We start from the raw sequence: 24569 nt of genomic DNA, 5'->3' as shown, positions 1-24569 counted from the left end.
CAATTGTGTAAGTTATGACAAGATATATAATGGCCTGTACCTGTCATTGCAATGTCATTCAGGACAATTCCCAAGTCCCAAAAATGCTATTTTCCCTCTCTCTCCCCTCAAAACCTCCAGTAGCCACTGCCTCCACATCAACGATAACAGTACTTCCATTGTTAGAATCACAATAAATCTACAGTAGAATACCAGTAAGTCTACTCTAGTCCTCCCTCTATTCCCCAAACCTGAGAATTCTAGGATGGTGATATCCAATCTACCTCTAATTGAGAGGGGGCTTAGATCCCATAGAGCAGGTGGATGGGACTATCTTGCTTGCATTTGCAGACTCTCTCTGTTGCTTGAGATGGACATTGTCCATCATCATCTCCTTGTTAGTTGTCTTGGGTGAATCCAGTGAACTGGAGAGTGGGTGTTGCAACTCTGTTGAGATTCAGGGCCCAACTGGCACATGGACAGCCCAAAAGAGTTAAGTCTCTTGAACCTGTCAAGTCTAGTACTAACTATAGGTTCAAATAGAAGGGGCAGAAGAATCATGTATAAGGAAACTACAGCTGAGTTCTGGGTTGGAATTTGATGTAGGTGACAATGAATTTTATTTGTGATTTTTTTGTTTTATTGTTTTGCAGACCGTAGCAGCACATAATCATTGTAATCTGTGCTTCCCTTTAACCAGTTCCCAAAAGGAAATCAGACAACCTCATGGAAGGAAAGAACCAAGCAGCTCTGTCTGAATTCATCATCTTGGGATTCTCCAATCTAAATGAATTGTAGTTCTTACTGTTCACCATCTTCTATACGACTTACGTATGTATTCTAGGAGGAAATGTCTTCATTATTTTGTGAGCATGGCAGAGCCATGCCTGCACACACCCATGTATTATTTTCTAGGGAACTTGGCCTTCCTGGACATCTGCTACTCCATCACCAATGTCCCTCAGATGATGGTGCATCTCCTGTCAGAGAAAAAAAGCATTTACTTTGGGGGGTGTGGGACTCAACTCTTTGCATTCATATTCTTTGTAGGGTCAGAGTGCCTTCTCTTGGCAGCAATGGCTTATGATCACTACATTGCCATCTGCAAATCCTTAAGATACTCGGTAATGATAAGCAAAGTGCTCTGTAGCCAGTTGGCAGCCTCCTGCTGGACAGGTAGTTTCTTTAACTTGGTGGTGCACACGGTGCTGACATTCTGCCTGCCCTTCTGTGGCACAACCAGATTCATTACTTCTTCTGCAATATCTCCACTCTGCTAGTCTTGTCCTGTGGGGACACTTCTGTCAATAAGCTGGCATTGCTCTGCATTGGGGTCTTCATGGGCCGGACCCCTTTTCTGTGCATTGTCCTTTCTTACCTTTAAATAATCTCCACCACCTTGAAGATCTGCTCCTCAGAGGGGTGATGCAAACCCTTTTCCCCCTGTGCCTCCCACCTGGTCATTGACCTTCTCTACTAGGGCAGTGCTATTTTCATCTTTGTACAGCCCATCTCCTCTTACTCATTGGAGAAGGACAGGTTGATCTCAGTATTGTACAGTGTTGCTACTCCTATGCTAAACCCTTTAATTTACACATTGAGGAATAAGGATATCAAAGAGGCTGTGAAAACTGTGGGAAGAAAGTGGCAGCCATCAGCTTCCCTCTTTTGATATGTAACTTTCACTCATCTGTGGCCAATAATCATATATTGGAAAATTAACTTTTTAACCAGCCTGCTCTGGCTATTGACACTCAGTTTAGAAGTTGATTGCACTGTTGTGAATGATATTGAAGAGTTGTCATATCCAATCCTCAGTGTACATACTCAAGAGCTGTGTGAGAGACACAGATATGAGTTGTTAGATTTAATATTCTCATTATCCTTTCCACTCCTGTATCTTCCATCCAAAATATGCTGCCCCTATTTCATGCTTTATGTATTTGATGGACTTCAAATCCTGGTTCTTTCATTCCTTCATATTCCTCTTTGTTGAGAATAACTGAAAGGCTTTCTCCTCATGCTTCTCATATACGTTTACCATTCTTCTCTGTTCTCCCTACCTAAGTAATGTTTTTGACCCTTCTTTATTAGGTTCTACTTAATAAAGCATCATCATCAATAGGTTATATGCACACATATATGCTAATTTTTACTGAATTATGTTGATCATGATGAAGTGATGCTTCATCTCCATATCTGTTGGCAATTAAATACTTGATGCATAGACCAATGCCAATTCCATGTTGTGAAGAAGACAGTGATAACTTATCAATTCCAGCATATATTCCTTACTCTATTCAAAAGGTGAAATAACTTAAAATAATTTTTCTAGGAATAAGTTGAAATGATACGTTACTATTTTATAAGGTTTTTAAAATTAGGAAAATTTTTATAAAAATCTAGGCAAGAGAAATTGAGAAAAAATATAAGAAAAGTAATGTTTTCTAAAAAGAGAAATAAAAATTCTCAGAGTAAATTTAGAAAAAGGAATAGAAATTACATAGTTAAAAAGAAAAGTACTAAATTACTGCTTTTAATAGGTTATAACCTTGTAAGGGAAATCATGATGGGTAAGAAGACAAAGTAATAGAAGAAAGAAAGAAATACAGAGAAGAAAGAAAAGAGAAAATTTAAAACATAAGAAAAGAGACCTAGATATGAAAAGAGAAGAAAATACACAACCCACAGGGTAAGAATGTAAGATGAATGTAAGAATGTAAGAGATAGAAAAAGAAGGAAAGAGGTTCATAGATGGGAGGAAACAAGCCATCTAGCATCTTCCTTCCCATTTCTCCCAGGACCATCTTCTTTTCATTCTCATCTTACTAATGTATCCCCAGCTTAAGTCTTGATTTTTCCCATTTTCATTCTGTTTCCATCATCACCAAATGGAGGTCCTTATTTCTATCCAGTCCTGCTTTGAGTGAACTTTCTCAAAATGGTGCTGTGTTCAGTCTCCTCCCCTGATTTAAAAGGTGCCTCCACTAGTAACACACTGTCCATCTAATTCTTTTTAATTGTAATCACCGAGTTCAATATTCTAATTACTACCTATCTTGTAGCCTTATCTCATTAGGAACCTTCAATAGTTCTTTCCACGTAGAGCTTGTTTTTCCTGACTCCATCCTATCACTATGGGCATTCTCTTAACTGGAATTTGTATCCCCATGATTATTTGACCCCAAATCTCTCCATTCTTTAGAGTCTCACTCAAAATCAGTTTTGTCTATGTAGCCTGCACTCATAATGCCAGCTAGTGTTTCCTCTTCCTGCTTAAGTCATGTGGCACTACCTGGAATGGTATGTGAGGTAGTTCCTCAACTCATCTATGTCTCCTTATGTTTCCTTACCAGCCCTAGCGGCTCTTGGTAACACTCTGTGGTTTTACTTCCATAGCACTTACCAAAAGTTACTATTTTTTAATTTGTGTATCCTATTTACCTCTTTATTTTTAGGGCTTAGAAAAATATCTGGCTTATAGTGGGTGGTAAGTTAATACTTTTGGATAAATATCTGAACATGCCACAGTATAATGGTATTTAGCATCTGCCTGAAGGTCTTTGCTCTCTTAGTATTTTTTATGACTCTAGTGAACATACATCTCCTAAGAAGTTTACATCATTATGTTCCCTATATTCCCGAATTTAATGTTTAGTCACTGTAAGGGAATATTATGTGATATTTTCTTTGTTGAATAGATGAAGTGAAGAGAGAGTTATGGATTATATGTATGTAAAGATGACATTTAAGTTGAAATAAACTTCTCTAGTCACATTTGCTCTTTACTGGATTAGATCATTTTAGTTTTGGTTTTGTTTTGTTTTGTTTTGTCAATATTTTTAATTAAATTTTCCCAAAGTGAGAAAAATCCAAGATTTATTCTAGGACCATATGCCTTTCTATCTCATTGAGGTCTACCGCTTTCCCTTTTATACTTTAAATATTAATCTTATGCTTTTATACTTTAAAATATTAACCATATGATTCTCACTTTGCAAATCTACCATTTTTCTTCTATCTTATTTTCAGTTAGGTCTCATAAACCAACATGTTTTCATCTAAACACTTCAGTTTGTCAAAATCAGTTTCCATCCTTTATTGCACTAAAATTCTCACGTCATATTTATATCTCATAGTTTCCTTCCCTTCTTGATGCTCTTTTAGTGATTTCAGGATTTTGAACAAAGATAGCATGTTATTAACACTCTAGCTATTGATCCTCAATGTACAAAAGAAATTAAAAGGGGGAATAATATAAATTGGGCTTCTCCAACTTAATAAATTATAAATTGGGCTTCTCCTTCTGGCATTTTATTGGTCACTAATGTTGGCATACATTTGTGAATCCTGTCTGTCACATCAGAGGGGAAGAGGATGATTTGGGGAGTTGTGTGGCCTACACTTTTTATTTCCTTAGGTATCTCTTTCCCACTACATCAGTACCATTCAGTCAATGTGTTTTTATCTTTTAGTCGTAAATTACCCTGTTTTCCTGAACTAGACACTATATAGAGAGTTGGAAGCTTCACCCTGGCTTTTGGTTTTCTCAACTTGGTAAGCCAAATAGTGTTACTATTCCTCCTGCTTCTTTGTAGCAAAAACCTGACCAACATTAGATTTCCTCTGATAACCAGCCACAGCTGATCACAGCTCCTGGTCTGGTGAATTGGTTTTCTGACTCATGTAGTACTTAGTAGTGTCTTTCTTTGCTTTATACCACAGTTTTCTACCTCAATTCACTTCTTCCCTTTTAAAAATCAGCTTTATTGAAACACAATTTATAAAAAATAAAATCCCCCAATTTAAAATATGTAAGTCAATAAGTTTTGACAAATATGTACATTTGTCTAAATACAACCATAACCAGGATCCAAAGAACTTCCCTCACTCCAAAAAGCATTCTCAAGTCCCTTTGACATCAGGTCACCCCTCATTCACAGCTCTGGCAACCACAGAACAGCTTTCCTCACTACAGTTTTCTTCTCTTACAATTTCACATAAATGTGACTATGTATGATGCACTATTTGCATCTGAATTCTTTCACTGAGCATAGCACCTTTGAGATTCATCTTAGTTGCTACATGTGCGTGTCATTCCTTTTACTCCTGAGTGGTATTCACTTGTTTGCATACATCACCATTCATTTATCCATTCACTAGTGTATGGATTCTTGAGGAGGTTTGATTTCAACTATTCTGAATAAAGCAGATATACCACCTTAAAACATTTCTATTTATTTCTCTTTGGTAAATATACAGTACTGGAATTGCTGGGTTGTATGGAAAGCATATGTTTAAGTTTTAAAAAAATTATCAAAGTGCTTTCCAGAGTGGCTATATGATTATCATTCATGCATCATTTTGGTGCAGAGAGTGTTCAAATATTTTATCCAGTTTTTCATTAGATTATTGCTCTTCTTGTTATTGAGTTATAAAATTTATTTTTATTTTTCATATAAGCCCTTTATCAACTATACACTCTAAATATTTTCAGAGAAGTTATGGCTTCTTTTCACATTTTAAATATTGAAATCAGGTAATATATATCCTCCAACTTTCTTCTTCTCTTTCAAAATCATTTTGCCTCTTGTAAGTCCTTCACATTTTAAAATTCTAAAAGGTGCTGGGAGTTTCGACTGCAATTGCATTGACTCCCTACATGAATTTTTGAAGAATTGATAGCGACAATGTTGAGTCACAATTTTTTAATGAGATTATCTCTCCATTTGCACAGGTCTTACTTGATATTTCTCATAAATGTTTCACAGGTTTTAGTTCATACATTTTGAATATATTTTGTTAAATATATTCCTAAATATTTCAAAATTTTTGATGGTATTGTAAAAGTTGTTTTTAAATTATTGATTGCTAGAATATAGAAATATAGCTAATTTTTGTATATTGACCTTTTATCTTTTCAACTTGGTCAACATACTTATTAATTAGTTCCAGTAGTTTTTATGTATATTTGTCCTGGTTTGTCTTTTGTGGATCCCAGAAAATTATGTTCTTAAACTAACCCATTTTCGTATCTGTAAACAGTGTAGATAGAGCCTCTTGGTTTGATTCAGTGAAGGGACCTTGATTAGACCACTTGATTAGGTCGCTTTTGATTGGACTCCATCAGTCAAGTGTAACTCGTGTTGAGTCTCTGCCCTCTTACTGGAGCTGATACAAATGGGGACACAGGAAAAGAGAGCTGCCACATCTGATCTTGCCATGTGAGAGGAAGGATTCCCGGTTTGCCACCGCTGAGCTCCAGGAAAGCAGGCTCATGGCGGGACACCAGGATCACCAGCAGCTGACTTTGGTGAGAAAGCATCTCACATGGTGTCTTGATTTGGATATTTCATGGCCTTGAAACTGTAAGATTTTCTCCTAATAAAACTCTTATTATAAAAGCCGACCCATTTCTGGTACTTTTGCATCAGCAGCCTTTGGCAAACTAATTCACTATTTCTTAGGATTTTTACAAAGATGATGATGTTTTCTGTGAATAAAGGCAAATTTGTTTCTTCCTTTCCATTCTTTATGCCTTTTATTTAGTTTATTTCTTTTTTGAAGTTGACAAGAGCTCCCCACCAATGTTAAAAGGATGGGGTGAAAGTTGCCACAGAGCCACATCAGCTCCCTTGAGCTGTTTTTTTTTTCATTTGCTTTGCTTGTTGCTTGTTTTCATTTTTTCCAAGAGGCACCAGGAGCCAAACCTAGGACCTCCCATATGGGAACCAAGTGCTTAACTGCTTGAGGCACATCCACTCCATATATACACTTCATACAAGCAGTTTTTAGATATTTGTTTTGCAAATATTTACTCCCAGTCTGTGTCTTGTCTTTTCACTCTCTTAACAATGCTTTTGAATAGAAGAATTTTTAACTTTGTCCAACTTATAAACTATTTTGCAACGGATTATTTTTTAGTATCATACCTAAGAAATTCCTGCCTAATTCAGCTTTTCTCAACAGCGGTACTACTGACACTTTGGACCAGATTATGGTTCCCTTGGGGGCTGTCCCGTGCATTGTAGAATGCTTAGCAGTCCCTGATATCTGTTCACCAGACGCCAGGAGACTCTCCCTCCCATAGTAATGGCAATCGTCCCTTGTTAAGAACCACTGGCCTAAAATAAGCTGCTTTCTGATGTTTTCTTCCAGAGTTTTATAATTTTATATTTACATTTAAACTTATTATTAATTTTGAGTTAATGTTTGTATATGATGTGAGATATCTATATGGTTCATTTTTTTTGGCATATGGATATCTAAATTTTCATGACCATTTTTGGAAGATAATTTTTTCTTTAAATTGCCTTTGATTCATTTAAAAATCACTTGTACGTGTGGATCTATGTCTGGATTCTCTATGTTGTTCCATTGGTTTATTTGTCTATCTTTATGCCAATACCATTCTGTATTGATTGATTACTATAGCTTTATCATCCAATAATCTTGAAATCATATAGTGCTAACCTTCCATCTTCATTCTTCATTTTCCAAGTTGTTTTGGCTATTCTAGTTACTTTGCATGTCCATGTGAATTTTAGAATCATTTGGTCAGTTTCCTCAAAAAACATCCTCCATGAGTTTCTGGAAATTATGTTGAATTTATTTCTCAATTTGGGAAAACTTGAAATCTTAAAAATATTGAGTTTTCTGAACTATGAATAATATTCCATTTATTTTGGTCTTCTTAATTTCTCTCAGCAATGTTTAGCAGTTTTACGTGTACAGGTTTTTCACATCTTTTGTCAGATTTCATATATTTTGATGCTATTGTAAATGATATTATTAAAAATTTCATTTTCCATTTGTAAATAAGTAATATATAGAAACATGCTTGATTTTTGTTAGTTGACCTTTTATCTTATAATTTTCCAAGTTCTAGAATTGTTTGCTCTGATTTTTTAGAATTTTCTACAGACAAAACCCTAAGTGAGAATAAAGATAGTCATATTTCTTCCTATCTAATATCTGTGCCATTTATTTATTTACTTATTTAGCCCTGTTCCACTGGTTGAGACTTCTAGTGTGATGGTTAGTAGGAATGGTGAAAGGGGTTCTTGTACCTGTGCTCAGGGTAAAAGCATTCACTCTTATTCATTAAGTGTGTTGTATTATGTGTAGGTTTTGTTTAATAAATTCCCTTTGGAGAATTTCCCTCTATTCCTAGTTTTCTGAGAATTTCTAATCCTGAATACATCAATTTATATGATTATATGATTTTTCTTTTTTTGATTGTTAAGATGGTGAATTACATTAATTGATTTTCTAATATTGAATCAACCTTGCCCTCTGGGATAACTGCCATCCTCTTGTTTGTAATATATTATTATTTTTTTATTGCTGGATTAATTTCCTAATATTTTCTTAAATATTGCTTCCTTATTCACAAGGGGTATTTTTCTGTGTTTTTGTTGCTGTTATTGTCGTCATCTTTGTCTGGTGTTGCTATCACAGTATTTTTGGCCACATAATTTGGCAATTATTTCTTCCTCATCTATTTTTTTCTGAAAGTTATGGTGTAGAATTAGTATTTCTTCTTTAATATTTAATAATGTCACCTGTAAAGCTACCTAAGGATGTATAATCCTTTTGCCCAAGGTTTTTAACCATGCATTCAATTTCTTCAATAGTTATAGGACTATTCAGCTTACCCATTTCATTTATATTGAGTTTTCCTGGTTTCTGGTTTTGAGGAATTTGTCTGTTTCATAATTTACAGTGTTTATTTGAATGGCATTTCTTATACTATTTCTGATGTGGGCTATGGGTTGGAGGCTCTTTGTCTCTTCAGAGATAAACCTAAACTATCTGTGACTTGTGGGTGTGGGATAATAAAGGGCTGCAGTCCTGCCCTTGATGACCATGGCAAGGACTCCAGTACCAGGAACAGTTTAACAATGCAAAGTCTATAAAATTTAAGTATTCAGGGGAAATGCAAACCAAATACGCTAAAAGCTTACCTAGAATACCTAAGGTCCATGCTAAAATCTTACCTAAGATGTGGAAGATATATATGTTAATTCAAGCCTATTGAGAACTGAAACAAAAGGACCATTTGGCCTTTCCTCTCTGTATAAAAGGGACTCAAAAATCTTGTTCCAGACTCGGGATTAAAACAGAAAGCTCCCGAGTCTGACCAGCCATCAATAAACAATATTTTTCTTCTCAAAATCATTCCTGAATCCTGGCCTCTCTATACGCAAATAATTAAACCTCTCTCAATTTCTACAACATTTTTGGTGATTCTGGTGGGACAGCAAATGAAAGCCAGAGATGGTAGCATTTTGCTGCCCCTTCCAAATCCCTGAGGAAGCTGGGAGGACTCGGGTGAACCCCAAAACTGGGCGCCCCTGGATTAAATTTAATCCAGAAAAGACGTGGGCTCCACCAGAGTCTTCCTGACAAAAATTGAGGGCAATGGAAGGTCTGAAGAGAAAGATTCTGGGAACGAAAAAGAACTCTGAACATGGAAGAAGGTAAGACTTCCCGGGTGAGCACAGTCTGGAAAGCCCTAGCTTTAATTGCTAGGAAGGGGAGGCTGATCACCTCCCGAGAGAACCCTAGTAGCCACAGAAAATTGGAGGGAAGCCATTCTCTCTAGGCCTGGGAAAAGGAGAAAAACTGGAGAAAAGCCCTGGTGTTTTTAAGTTTGTCTAACCGCATGTTAAAAATTGGTACTGGTCTCCCATCCACTGAAGGAGTGGAGTCTTGATTTTAATAGGAAGGGTTGTTTATAGGTTTGAGTCCTAATGTCCTGGAGAAAAACCGGGAAAAAGCCCTGGTGTTTTGGGTTTGTCTAACTGCATGTTAGAATCTGGTACTAGTCTTATATCCACTAAAGGAGTAGAGGCTTGATTTTAATAGGAAGGGCTATTTATAGGTTTGAGTCCTAATGTCCTAGAAATTGGTGTGGATTAAAAAAAAAAACAAAAAACAAAAACAAAAAAACTTGGTTACAGGAAAATGGATTGGCTTTTCTAGTGGAGCTTAGTCTGGGTGTAAAGTTAAACAGTGGAAAAAGTCTAGATGAAATCTTTTGTTATGGTGCTAAATTGTAAATGAATTTGCTTTATACCAAATGTTAAGTGTTCTGAGGTTTGTGATGGCTGTGGGGGCAGCCATGCTGAAAATATATATATAAACTTGTGGGTCAGATTAGTGACCTTTGTGCTTCTGTGTCAGCTCAATGCTAGTGTTGGAGTTGTGTGGTTATGTAAAGTAGAATTCTGTTGAGGTGGAACCCTCCCTTGCCATTGGCAATGGGGTAAAATGATTATGGGACAAAACTGAAGAGTCTGAATGTTTGTGGAATCTAGATGTTTGTGCGTGCTCTGCTGTCTTGTCTCTGGTCTGCTCCTTTGTTGGGGCTTGGAGGTCATCTGTGTCCACGCCACACACCCAAGTTTGTTTGGGCTACCCCAGTCAGGGTGGCTGGGTGCCTGGGAGAGTTGTCGAATTTGAGTAGGTTCTGCCTGCCCATTTTGGCTGAAAGCTGGAAAGGGGGGAGCGGCTTGCCCCTTTCCAGTGAGTCCACACCTTCTATTCATAAGCCTCATTCCTGTTTGATTGTTGTGCACCTGACTGCCTGGAAGGGGGGGAAGTGAAGGGGGTGAAAAGCAGAATCAGAATAAATGCAGTAAAGTTCCCTCCATAGGGTGTCAAAGCCAAAATACATTTGCATTCTGCCCAGGTTCTTAGAAGGTATTGTAGTAACTTTAAGTAAGAGAATGTATTCTGTGAAAGTAAAATTTGTCTTAAAGGTATAAATAATTATAAAAAATTAACAAAGCATCGCTTAAATTAAAGTATCTAAATGGCTAATTGCAGAAAGTCATTATTAAACAAAAACTGAATTGATAATAATAATAACAAGAAAATTTGTTGGCAGTCAGCCTTCCCTGACAACTTGATTCCAAAAAACTGTTTCTGGTATTACATGCTACTAAGTATTTAAAGTGAAGAAAAGTTCATTATTTTAACAAGCTTGTTTAGTATTAATGGCAATTATATGTTGTAAGAAATTTGCCTGGTAACTTAGTATGTGGGATATATGGAATGTGTTTTTATTGTGTAAGGAAACAGAAGATGATTTTGTCCTAAGATAAAATGACTGATTATTAGAAAGAGGAGAATGGGACAAAACCTGAATGAATACTGAAAGTGTAGAAAGTTTGTGGAAGGAAAATTTTATGATTAAAATTGAGTAAGATCAGTATACAAAGAAAATCTGTCTTATCAAAATAGCTTCTTGTGCTTTAACCTCATCATTTCCTCAGTGTTTGAAGAAAGGGTCTTATCTCTTTTAGAAGAAGATTATATACTTACCTGGCAGGGGAGATACCATGATCACAAAGGTGGTTTTCCCAGGGCGAGGCTTATCCATTGCACTCCAGATGTGCTGACCCCTGCGATTTCCCCAAATGTGGGAAACTCGACTGCATAATTTGCGGTAGTGGGGGACTGCGTTTGCGCTCTCCCCTGTAAAAAGAAAGGAAAAGAAAAAAAAAAAAAGAAGATTATGTTCTAGAAATCAAATCCTAAAAAGTAACTTTTTATTTCAAACTAACTGCAAGAGATTTATTCTTTTACCTTAAAAGGAAAATTAAAGTAATGGTTAAGTTCATTTAGTATGTTATAAGTCGAATAAAGTATTTAAAGGTGTTATAAAATTAACAGGTTTTAAAAATTTAATAAACTGTAACTAAGTTAAAATCATTTATAAATGCATTTATATTATAAAACAGAGGAAAAATAATAACTGAAATTATAGCTGAGTGAATTTAGCCTGAAACTATTATTTAAGTGTAAATTCTAAACTAACCTTTCCTTTGTTTATGGTTACTTCAAGCCTAACCTCTCCCCTTGCCTTTGCCTATATTTTTTTCACAATAGCTTCTGCCCCTACAGGCCAGAGAAGAGCTAGGACATCACTGTCTCCTGTCCTGGTATTAGTAACCCTTTCTCTCATGAATTCAAGTGTAAACTAAATAAATTGCTGCCTGATGGAATAAGGTTAAATGACCACTGGAGTTTCATTATCTCCAAAATCAAAAAGGGGGGTGGAGGGAAAGAAGTCTCCTGCCTTGATGGTCAGTGTTCCTAAGAGTGGCAATTCATGAGAGAAACCAGTCTGTCTCCCTGAGGCTTCAAATAGTCTCAGTAAATATATATAAGATTAATCTTGTTGCTTATCCAAAATTCTGCTAAATTCAAATAAAATATAAAGTTCTGAAATAAAAAAATAGTGCTAAAGCATTGAGAACATTTTGGTTACAGTCCATTAATTAAGAAAGAAAATTCTTGTGTAAAACTGCATGGTCATAGTGTAAAACTGCATGGTCATATTGTAAAACTGCACAGTCATAGTGCAAATTAAGAAAAGTTTCAGGAGTTTTTGAAATGTTTTGCAGTCACACTTATTTTGTAAAAATTAGAAGTTTAAAGTAACTAAAGTTATGTTTTTGTGTCAAACTATTCATATCTGCCTATTTGCTCAAATTGTTGAGGTTAAATATGCAGTTATATAAGTAACATATATTCCTGGACCCCAAATTAAGCTAAACAGTATATAAAATAATGCAAATTATAATTAATATCAATGAGTTGTGTTTCTGTGTCTAACTCTTTGTGTCTGCCCATTTGCTCAGTGTATGTCTTCATATATCAGGATATTAATATCAAATTAACAAATGAAAATTCTTAAAAGAGCTCTATTCAAATTGTTAAAAATTAAATATGCAGTTATATATGTAAATAAATATTCTTAAAGCCCAAATTAAACTAAACAGGATGAAAAAGTCATATAGAAATCCGATTATAGAAACAATTGGGAAAAGGCCTCCTCTTTGCAAGAGCTTTAAAGGCAAGACTAGGTGTGGCAAATTAAATTTATCTACTAGGTTAGGGAATTAAGGATCAGTTTGCCTGGTAATTTCCCAGTTTAAACCTTTTGTCAGCCATAAAATGTAAAAAAACAAAGATTAGGTTAGTTTTCACATAAAAAAAAGTTGATTGGTGTAACCTGGTGACCTGCTGCCTCAGTCTCCCACTCCTGGGTTGGACAGCAGTAGAAGAAACCAGCTTAGGCCAGTCCTATGAGCAGTGAAAGGATGTCCAAAAAGGAGCTAGGTCAGTGCCATTTCAGCACTAAATTCTATTCCTTATTTAACAAAGGGGAGCAGGTAAAAACCAAAATAGTTAAAATGTGATAGAGGAAGCAGTTAAATCATAAACTTTTGCATAGGAAAGTTAGATCTTAGATAAGCTATAACTTCTGAAGTATCCAATCTATAAAGAAACAGAGGAAGAGCTTGCGTGCTAGGCTTAGGGGTATAAATTGTGTCATTTTTCTTTGTTCGGGGCACCAGCCATATCTGGCTCTGCACCCCTTCTTGCAAGATTGAGAATAAATTCTTTTCTTCTCCACAATCTGGTGAGCCTTATTTTCTTCCAGAAGATTTCTTTCCAACAAAATAAAGGTAATTAGTGGCTCTATTAACAAATTTCAGTAAGTAAAGGAAAGTCCATAAAAACTATGGAGAGATCTTTCCTGGGTTATGATTTTAAAAATTAAGTAATTGTGTAATGTGTTTTAAAACCTGGTAGTCAGTATGCTTTTAAATTATTTATTTTCATAACTTAAACAAAGAAGTTTTTAGCTTCCTGTAAGGAAAAAAGAACATTCCTTGCATAAACTATAATGGTTTCAATTTTATTTAACTTGAGTGTAATCTCCCATAGTTAATTTATAAACTAAAATAACATACGTACAAAATCTTTACAGTAATGAAAAATATAAGTTCACATTAGTGAAATTAGGCTAAAGGAAAAAAATTGTAGATATGCTCTCTTAAATAAATGGAGTAAATTTCTTTAGTTAGTAATTGTAATTTAATAAGTTTATTTAAACATGAGGTGGCTAGTCAATGTGGTTATAGTCAGTTATAAAGAGTTTGTAAAATATCTTCTAAACTAAAATCGTTTAAATAGTTCTAGTTCTAGAAGTCATTGTTAACTAAAAACTTAGAATAGTATTAGTAGCAAAAATAACTTCGTGATAATAAGACCTGTCTGAGGGCCACTGCAAGGTACATATTTAAGTAAATGGTAATAAAAAGTTGTCTTGATTCTATTGGAAATCTTCTGTTTTCATTTTAACAATGAAAAATAATTTTTTTCCTCTATTACTAAAGTAAAGTACCTAATGTTATCTTCATAGTAAAATTGTGTAAGTAAACAGTCATTTGATATATGATGTGTTGCATTAAATTGTTTAATATATATATATAAAAACAAGGAATAAACTTTAACATTATCAAACTCTTGTTCATTCAAACCAGGCCTTGTATACATTGCATTTTGCCTCTCCATGTAAGTTATTGGCTAGGCTGGTCACTAACCCCTCAATTAAAATATTTGCTATATCAGCCTCTGGTTCTGCTCCTAAAGTCAATGGAAACTACATTGCAGTTTCAAGCTCCTGCAGCAGCCAATGAGGACTCCGTACAGCCAAGTGTACAATGGACATTGCCTCCAGACTGGCACTGTTCCATAGTGCCAGAGAGCACTATGCACCAGGCTAGTAAAATACTGGAAAATCTCTCTAGGATCAATGGTGCTGCAACTTGCTCACTGGGTGAAGAACATGCTAAGTGGAGCCATAATACCAGGATACTGTAAGTAAAACTTAAACACAATTGGCATTATGGCCTCCTCTCATGGAGAGATAACATGTAAAGTATTACAAACCTGAAACTTAAAACTAATAATTGCAACTCTGAATCCTTATGCATTAAGTAATGCATTAGTTAATATTAAGTGCTGTACTTTTATCCTGTACTATATATATGCCTAATAATTATAACGTTATCTTTTCTATTTTAGATCAAGTGCGAGAGTATATTGGACATGTTAAATTCCTAGTAAATTCATTTTCTAGACAGTTAATAAACATGTCTATAGAATAAGGTGGGAGTCTCAGCCAGGCTCAGTCAACTTACTATATTCTGCTGTACTCTACTGTATAGCAAAGATGAGGCTTTTGCTTGCTGATAGTAAGTCACCTATTGAACAAATCAAATTGCTAGAAATTGTACAATTAAAACCAAGGTGTAAAAAACCTTTATTCTGTAATTCTGATCACTCCCACAGCTTGAAAACTTAAGAGAATTTCCAATTTAGTGTTCTAATCCTGAATGAAGCCAGTTGCCCAGGGAGTGCCAGTTCACCAGGAGTATCTGATGGAGCGAATGAGTGCCAATCATTAAACAGCTTGGAATGTGTCTTCAGACAAAGCTAAGTGTCTGTTGCAATTTCTCTTTAAAGATAAATAACTTAAAAAAGAATATATATGCTGTTCCCACCAGCTTTTAAAAAGGAGTGCCATCTTTATAGGCACCTAACCTTGTCTACCTCTGTAATCCAATGTCCTCTTTTAAAAACAGGTATTCCAAATTTTTAATTAAGTTTGTTTCTTTCAGAGTGAACATCTTATTAACCATATGAAAACTTCAACTTCATAAAGAATGCCAGATCCATCTTCCTCCAGTTAAAATAAAATAAGTTTACACTTTGTTAGGCAATTACTACAGCCCATGGCCAGCAGGAAGCAGTTACAGAAGAGAGATAATCTCCCTTCAGCATCCCTTTTAGATTAAAGGTGTAAACTCTTTAAGGGTAAAACAAAATTAATAGATGGGCCTGGAACCTAACTAGAAATCCACATGAGCACCAGTGGCCCCAGGATGTCTGCAGGGGGCCCTGCCCCAGGATTCTGCTGTCCAGAATAAAAACTTCTAAACTTCTAAAAACAGTCCTGGATGCTACACTAAAGATTGATGAATCCACCTCATAGCTCCAACAATAATTATGCCAAAGCTTAGCAAGTTAAACTTTGGCAAAGGGGGGAAATGATGTGGGCTATGGGTGGGAGGCTCTTTGTCTTTTCAGAGATAACCTAAACTATCTGTGACTTGTGGGTGTGGGATAATAAAAGGCTGCAGTCCCATGGCAAGGACTCCAGTCCCAGGAAACAGTTTAACAATGCAAGGTCTATAAACTTTAAGTATTCAGGGGAAATGCAAACCAAATATGCTAAAAGCTTACCTAGAATACCTAAGGTCCATGCTAAAATCTTACCTAAGATGTGGAAGATATATATGCTAATTCAAGCCTATTGAGAACTGAAACAAAAGAACCACACATTTTAACATATTCTATTTTGATTTTTGTTCATTCCAAAATAACTACTAATTTCCTTTGAGACTTTCTCTTGGACCAATGCATTTTATAGAAGTACATTGTTTATTTTCCAAGTGTTTAGATATTTTCCTATACTTTTTCTGTTACTGATTTCTAGTTTAATTCCATTGTGTTACACACTTTACATAAATTTGATTCTTTAAAATTTATTAAGGACAGTTTATTACCCAGCCTATGACCTATCTTGGTGATGGTTCCATATGCACTTGAAAAGAATAAATATTCTGCTGCTGCTGAGTGGAATAATTTTATAAATGAACATTAGAGGCTCTTGATTGAAGCTGTTGTTCAATTCTTCTGTGTCTTCACTGATTTCTGTCTATTTCTTTCATCTATTGCTGAGAAAAAAGGGTTGAGTATCCAAGGACAATTTTGGAATTGCATGTTTCTCTTCTCTGTTAGATTTTGCTTCATATATTTTTATCAAAGCTCAGGTGTTGAGTGGCATATACATTTAGCACTCTTTTGCCTTCTTAGTGAATTGACCCTCTTATTATTATATTATGTCCCTTTTTATTCCTGGTAATTTTTTTTTTTTTTTTGCTTTGAAGTCTACATTGTCTGATATTAATATAGACACTACAAATTCCCTTTGATTAATATTTACCTGGTATATGTTTTTCCAGTCTTGTACCTTTGAGCTATCTACAACATTATATTTGAAATAAGTTTCTTATAGACAGCTTATAGTTATGACCTATTCTTTAACTCATTTCATCAATCTCTAGCTTTCATTTCCCATATTTGGAGCATTTATAGTATATGTAATTCTTGATATGCTTGGATTTAGGTCTGCCATTTTAGTAATTGTGTTTTATATGTTCTTTTTGCTTTTTATTCATGTGTTTTCCTTTCTCTGCATTCTTTTATTTGCACATTTTAAGATCTTTCAGTTAACTTATTTGATTTTGTTTATATCTTAATCTTTAATGGATTGCTCTTTAGATTAAAAAATATATATGCAACTTTTCACATCCTACCTAGAATCAAGTTTTTTCCACTTCAAAGAGAGTATAGAAAATTTACTCCCAATTTACCTTCTCACATTTTATAATATAGTTGTATAACCTATAATGACTTCTTACATTGAAAACTTCACCAGACAATGTCATAGTTTTAGCTTTCAGCCATCAAACATATTTTAGATAACTCAAGAGGAGAATAATAATATATTATCAGTAATATTTACCATTTCTGTCTTCATTGCTGAGGCTACAAGTTTCCTTTTGGTAAAAATTCTCTTTTGTCTAAGAACTTTCCTTAGAAATTCTTTTAGAGCAGTTCTGCTGGCTACAAATTTCTTAGGTTCTTCTTAATTTGAGAGTACATTTATTGTAAAGGATATTTTCATTGGATATAGGATAATAGATTGATTTTTTTCCCCTGAACTTATTGTTTTTTCTCTTCCTTCTGGCTTCCACAGTTTGTATTGAGTATTCTAACATCATTTGCATCATTAGTCCCCTATAATTCTTATTTTGTTTTTATCTGGCTACTTTCAACATTTTTTTCTTTAATTTTCAGTCATTTGACTCTATCTGGTTCTGATTTTGAAAAATTAATCTTGTTTGAGGTAGTCTTATGTGGGAAACAAAGGCATGTTGTTTCCATGGAAGCAAGTTACTTCCTTGACCACTGAGTCAAGCTGTCCCTTATGATTATCAGTGCGGAGCACAATCTTGGCTGGGTCGGCATACCTGCAGGCAGAACAATACCTAGAACAGAACAACCTGGGTAACAGGATTTATGAGTATAGTTACTGATTTTCATAATAATAGTTCCAGTAAAGTTTATTGGGTTTTCATCAATCACTAGTTAATATAGTATGAGGTAAGGATAATAGGTAACTTGATTGTGTGCTGAATGTCACATATGTTAGGGGTATATATACTAGCCCCTCGACTCAATAAAGTTGTCTGATGAGCTTGAGAAATCAATGCTCTCAGATCCCCTGAACCCAATCTTTCTTTGTCTTTCATTCCCGATACCTCGGGTCACCGACCAAGACTCTGACAGGTGGTGCCCAGACGTGGGGCCCGAGGCAGAGGATTCATCAAGACACAGCAGCATAGGATCTTCCACCTCTGGATCGGGAACGCGGAAAGATGAAAAGCCTTTTTTAAGGTAAGGAGCGTCGAAATTAATTAACCCGGGTAAATTGCTGCTTCATATTATTAAGTTTTGCTTTCCATTAGCATCAGGGTATGGGTAATCAACCAGGACGCTTGGAAGAATATTCACAGGTTTTGAAAACACTGGTGCACAGTGTAGGCGTCACAGTTAAGACTGCAGATTTGTTAGAATTGTTTGCTTTGGTTCAAAAGCATTGTTATTGGTTTCAACCACAAGGAAAGAATTTGATGAATGTTAAGCAGTGGAGGCAAGTAATGAAAGAATTGAGGAGAGCATATCGGAAAGGAGAGAATATACCTGTATCAGTTTGGGCCTTAGGACAGCATATTGCTGCTGCATTAGATCCTTTGCAGTCTGATGAAGAGGAAGAGATTGTTCTTTTCTCAAGGGAGGAAATGGCTATGAATGATACAGATAAAGACAGGAATTTGGAGGATGATCAGGAAGAAGAGGAGTTATTTGAAGTTAGAGACACAAATCCATTCTTAACTAAATCCATGTTGGAGCTAAATATTTCTAAGGCAAACATATATCCTAATTTGACTCATGAGGTTCCTTCTGCACCTCCAGAACCTGGAAAAGTACCTAGTGGACTTTTCTCTACAGACCTGCCTTATGTTCGTAGCAGCTTTAAGCCAAATCCTGTGCCTGTTACTCCATTAATGAAATGTCTTTTATCGGGATCTAGTCAAGGTGAGCCTCTGGCTATGCAAGCTGTAGCAGCTTTTCCTGTAACTATTCAACAAATTCCTCCTTATGCTCATCACCCACAAGGGGGTGTCAAGTTTCATCCTGAGCCAAAAACTTTTAAACTATTGAAAGATTTTAAATGGGCAAAGATACTAAATAATGTCCTTGTTAGTGAAATCAAGCTTGTAAGAAAACTCTCTGTTAAAATGTTAACTAAGATAAGGAAACTATTCTGGCAGCAACTCTGCAACCCCCCTGCTGTCTACATGACAATGTAGCTGTGGGCTAGTGGGGGTTAATAGAATTAAGCCACTGAAAAAAGAGAAAAACATGGCAACATTGGTGTTCTGTTTTATTTCCATGCTAATTCTAATAGGGCTTATTTAACCAAGATAATAAAATTAGTACAAAATTTTTATCAAGGTTTAAAAAGGAATTTTCAGTTTTAAATCAATAGTTTACTCCTGAACTTCAAGTCTCAGTATAGTCTTACAGAGTAATAATCCAAAAATGTGTGTTAACGGTCTGTCTAAACTGCTAAATTACAGTTTTAACTACATTTATGCTGCTCAAGTTATCTTAACTGATTGCTGATAACTAATAAAAATGTTTCCAAGCACAAGCTTGCATGTTACAGGAAACATGGATTCCAGAAGAAATCTGAAGAAGTGATATTTAAAATGTGATATAATGGAGAGCTTAAAAGCAGCTATTCCAAGAAAGTAAGAATTTTGAGTTAACTGTAAACTGTATGTTTCTGTTACTGTGTTGTGATTGTTCTGTGTTTGTTCTTTCAATGTCAGTGTGTATTTTGATACCTCCGGATGGTAATATAAATTAATAAAAATTTATAAAAGAGCTCTATTCAAATGGCCAAAAATTAAATAAGTGCTTATATTAACACATAAGTTTACATGTTAATAAGATCTCTACAATGATAAAAATTGTGAGTCTTGATTAACAAAATTACTATAAGTTTTTTATAAAAAGTTGTTCTTGCCTAGATTGAAATGAATAGCTTATTTTTCTTCACAGGATAATATGAAGGATGTAAAACTTAAATGAATATTAAAAAGGTTAAAAGTTTGTGAGAATGCTAATTGAAATTTAATAAGTTTTTGCAAAAAAGTGTGTTTTGCCCTAAAGTAGGATGGCTAATTTTCATAAACTCTTGGAACTTAAATGCATGTGGCAAGTTATAGAAAGTATTGTGGTTTTAATTATTATAAAAGAGTGTGTGTCACAAAAACAACCTCTTATCATAGATTAAAGTAACAACACTATAGTATGCAGCAATCCCAAACACTGCTGGTTGCAAAAGTTAATGTCCAGTTGTGTTGCTATCACTTTGTTTTAAAACTTTCTAAGACTTTCTTTAGTGTCTTCTTAGACAGATCAAGCCAGCTGCATTCCTCTATCTGTAAAAAATGCAACAATAAACTTCTGCGGTGCTTTTCAGGGCTATGTGCATAGCCCAACTATCTTGTACAGTATTTACTATAGTAATAGTAATACAAAAGCAGCATACGTTACTTCTTGAAAAGAACAGGCTTGGCAGACCCCATTCACGTCTGCTCAGCGTACTGAACTTGCTGCCATCATTAAGGTGTTAACAATATTTAAGGAAGGTTTGAATATTGTTTCTGATTCTGAATATGTATGTCTTACTGTTAAGCATATTGAAACGGCTCATATCTTTGTTACTGATGAATTATCTCAACTTTTTGCTGATTTGCAACATCTCATTAGATTAAAACAGCATCCTATTTACATTACACATATACGTTCTCATACATCTTTGCCTGGTCCTATGACAGCAAGTAATGCTTGAGCTGATTTATTAGTGGGGTGTTTACAAAGTGCTCATGATTACCATGCTTTAACTCACATTAATGCTAAAGGCCTGCGAAATAAATATCAAAAGCTTACTAGACTACAAGCGCAGGAAATTATCCATACTTGTCCGACCTGTGGACCACTGACAACAGTGCCTTTTCAGGCTGGAACTAATCCCAGAGGCCTGACTCCTAATCAGTTATGGCAGATGGATGTTACTCACATTCCATCCTTTGGTAAATTACAATATGTTCATGTTTGTATTGACACTTATTCTCATTTCATGTTGGCTACTGCTCAAAGTGGGGAACGGTTTCATCATGTACGCTCACATCTCTGGTCTGCTTTTGTTGTGATGGGATGCCCTCTAAAAATTAAAACTGATAATGGACCCTCTTACATTAGTAAATCCTTTGCTTCCTTTTGTAGGAAATATGCTATTGAACATGTTACTGGCATTCCCCATAATCCTACAGGTCAAGCTATTGTTGAAAGATGCCATCATACTCTCAAGACTATACTTTTAAAACAAAAAGGGGGAGATGATGGTATGATATCACCTAAAGATCAATTGGCTAAAGCTTTATTTACCTTAAATTTTCTTAACGTTTATGATTCTATGACACCAGCTGAATGTCATTTTGGACATTCTCAAACATCCACAGAAATTGCAGAATCTGAGAATCAACCAGTATTTTGGAAAGATGTTTTAAGTAATGAATGGAAGAAAGGCAGGGTTAAAGTATGGGGGCGAGGTTATGCTCTTATCATTTCAGAAAATGGAGAAGAAATCTGGCTTCCAGCAAAAAGGATTAAACCTAGGACTGAAGAAGTGTAGTCTTCTACACATATGGATCCTACTGATAGTGAGTGAAACCGGCAAAGGTAATGGTATTTACACTTATTGGGCTTATATCCCTAATCCCCCATTACTTCGAGTGTTAACCTGGAAAGATCCTTCTTTTCCTGTCTACTTGAATAAAACTATTATATTTCCTGGACCCGTGGATGATAGGTTACCACTTAAGACACGAGAAGAAGGACAAAAGATTTATTATCTCCTTCTTCCATTTGATTTCTGACCTCTTTGCATTGGCAATCGCCCACCATGTATGGCTGTGAAAAATAGAACTGTGATCAATTTTAGCCATAATAATACTAAATCTTTGGTAACTTTATTCCCATCCTATCAATACCAAGAATATAAGTATCCAAGTTATAGTTGTCCTAAGAGGAATGCTGGTGATATGCAAAGATGGTATGAATGCCATATGGGAAGAGGATCTGTCGTTTTTAATGATTCCTATGGAATAGTTTGGGAAAGTGCCCCTATGGGGAATCCCAACAAATATAAGGGCAGATTTATTTGGTATGGTATAAATAGCTTGGGACAACAAATTAGTAATATGCAGTATCCCTTTCATGATTCTCTTGATATGGATGAGGAAGTAATCTTTACTAAAAATAATAGTGATTAGAAAAATATAGGGAAATGGGTTCCTTTTCCATGGTGCAATAGCACTGGAATCCATGATCAAAAACAAATATGGAAAGTTTTCTTAGGAGTGGCGTCTACTTCTGAATGGAAAGGTAATAAAAGTATGGATGGACAATATTTACAATTAGATCAAATTCATCATTTTCAATCATGTGTCAGAGATCCACATGTGTTTGTGATAGGGAAGGCTACCATTACTGAAAATGCTTTGTTCTATAAGAAAGGCGCTTTGTATACTTGCTTGTCTGAGAATATTTTACAGAATGGAGATATTAGCACCATGGCTCACCGAAGATGAGGAGTGTGGATCCCCATGAAAATGTATCAGATGTGGCAGTCATCACCTGAAAGTCATCTTCTTTTTCACCTGGCTCAAGGACTTTTGAAACGATCTAAGAGATTTTTGGGACTTCTCATAGCTGGCATTCTTGGCCTCATTGGTGTCATCACTGCTGCTGCCACTGCTGCTGTTGCATTGCATGAGACGGTGCAGACACAGCAATACGATTGGCACAAGAATGCAAGTGACTTATGGCATAGTCAAGATCACATTGATGAAGGACTTAATAACAGAGTTAGTGATTAGGAATCTGCTGTTTTACACTTAGGAGATCAAGTTTATAATTTGAATTTGTTAAGAGGATTGAAATGTGATTGGAATGAAAGTAATTTTTTTATTACTCCTTTGGATTATAATATTTCTATGTTTCAGTGGAATAAGATCAGAAATCATTTGTTAGGACACAAAGGAAATATGTCATTAGAAATTGAGGAATTGCAGAAAAAGATTTTAGAAATGTCTCATAATCAGATATACGTAGATAGTGATAAAGACATCTTTAATGATTTGATTTCACATTTAAATAAGTTTAATCCTGTTGATTGGTGGAAATCTCAACATTTCTTATCTGCCTTAGGAATAGGGATATGTGTTTTAATCCTGTTGCTCATGGTTGTCGCTTGCCTGGGAAAAGGTGTTTGCCAGAGATTGCACCGTGTGGACCCAATGGGACAAGCAAACAACATAGTACTTGCTAAAACTCTACAATAGTACCTCGAAGTCAGTGCGCTTGGCTGGTAGTCAGTGACGGGCAACTTGGTTAGCCTTTCAGTCAACCTAAGACAGGGACATGGCCTTTTGCTGCCACACTTCCCCATGACGGGTAAGGCTGATTGCACGTAGCCTCGACCTAAGACAGACACAGTCACCCTGACTAAAACAAAAAGGGGGAAATGTGGGAAGCAAAGGCATGTTGTTTCCATGGAAGCAAGTTACTTCCTTGACCACTGAGTCAAGCTGTCCCTTATGATTATCGGTGCGGGGCACAATCTTGGCTGGGTCGGCACCTGCAGGCAGAACAATACCTAGAACAGAACAACCTGGTTAACAGGATTTATGAGTATAGTTACTGATTTTCATAATAATAGTTCCAGTAAAGTTTGTTGGGTTTTCATCAATCGCTAGTTAATATAGTATGAGGTAAGGGTAATAGGTAACTTGATTGTGTGCTGAATGTCACGTATGTTAGGGGTATATATACTAGCCCCTCGACTCAATAAAGTTGTCTGATGAGCTTGAGAAATCAATGCTCTCAGATCCCCTGAACCCAATCTTTCTTTGTCTTTCATTCCCGATACCTCGGGTCACCGAACAAGACTCCGACAGTCTTATCTTCCTGAATCTGTAGACATATGTCTTTCCAGAAACTTCAGAAGTTTTCTGTCATTATTTCTTCAGATATTCTTTTAGTGCTATATGTTTCCTCTTTTGTATGGAATTATAATAGAAATGTTATACCTTTTGTTATTCTCTTACAGTTTTCTGAGGTTCTGCTCATTTCCCCCCTATATTTCTACCCTCTTTTTTCAGACCATATAATTTTGCTTTCACTCCAAGTTTCTTCTCTGCGTTTTCCTCTCCAGTCTATTATTGAGTCCATCCAGTAGTTTATTTATATATATAAACAAATACAGCATTTGCTTGAATATTAATTTCTTTAATTTGGAAACTGAGCTTTTCCAAAATATATTTAAATTTTAATATTTTGACCATCTCATTTTTTAACAAATCGATTTTATTAATATATATTAATAAAGCATAAATCCATCTAAAGTGTTCAATCAATGGTATTCAGTATGATCACATATTCATGCATTCACCACTTCA

General features: G+C 35.4%; 1 long non-coding RNA gene, 1 other non-coding gene and 1 pseudogene across 3 annotated transcripts; all 3 read left to right on the top strand.

Annotated features, from left to right (window-relative positions):
* The first annotated feature begins 705 nt into the window (after positions 1-705).
* On the top strand, positions 706-1651 carry LOC105744666 (olfactory receptor 5V1-like; annotated as a pseudogene).
* Positions 1652-11302: 9651 nt separating this feature from the next.
* LOC111760428 (U1 spliceosomal RNA) lies at positions 11303-11466 on the top strand. The gene has a single exon (XR_002794119.1). It is a non-coding gene; the product is annotated as a U1 spliceosomal RNA (small nuclear RNA).
* Positions 11467-17832: 6366 nt separating this feature from the next.
* Positions 17833-24008, top strand: LOC131275367 (uncharacterized). Of its 2 annotated transcripts, XR_009182818.2 has the most exons (3): positions 18088-18369; positions 19706-19790; positions 21681-24008. It is a non-coding gene; the product is annotated as an uncharacterized lncRNA (long non-coding RNA). The 2 variants fall into 2 exon arrangements; XR_011647089.1 differs by having other exon boundaries at positions 17833-19790.
* Positions 24009-24569: the final 561 nt, after the last annotated feature.

This window comes from Dasypus novemcinctus, chromosome 22, assembly GCF_030445035.2.
Source record: "Dasypus novemcinctus isolate mDasNov1 chromosome 22, mDasNov1.1.hap2, whole genome shotgun sequence".
NCBI classification, from domain to species: domain Eukaryota; kingdom Metazoa; phylum Chordata; class Mammalia; order Cingulata; family Dasypodidae; genus Dasypus; species Dasypus novemcinctus.
This window is presented reverse-complemented; position numbering and strand designations above follow the sequence as displayed.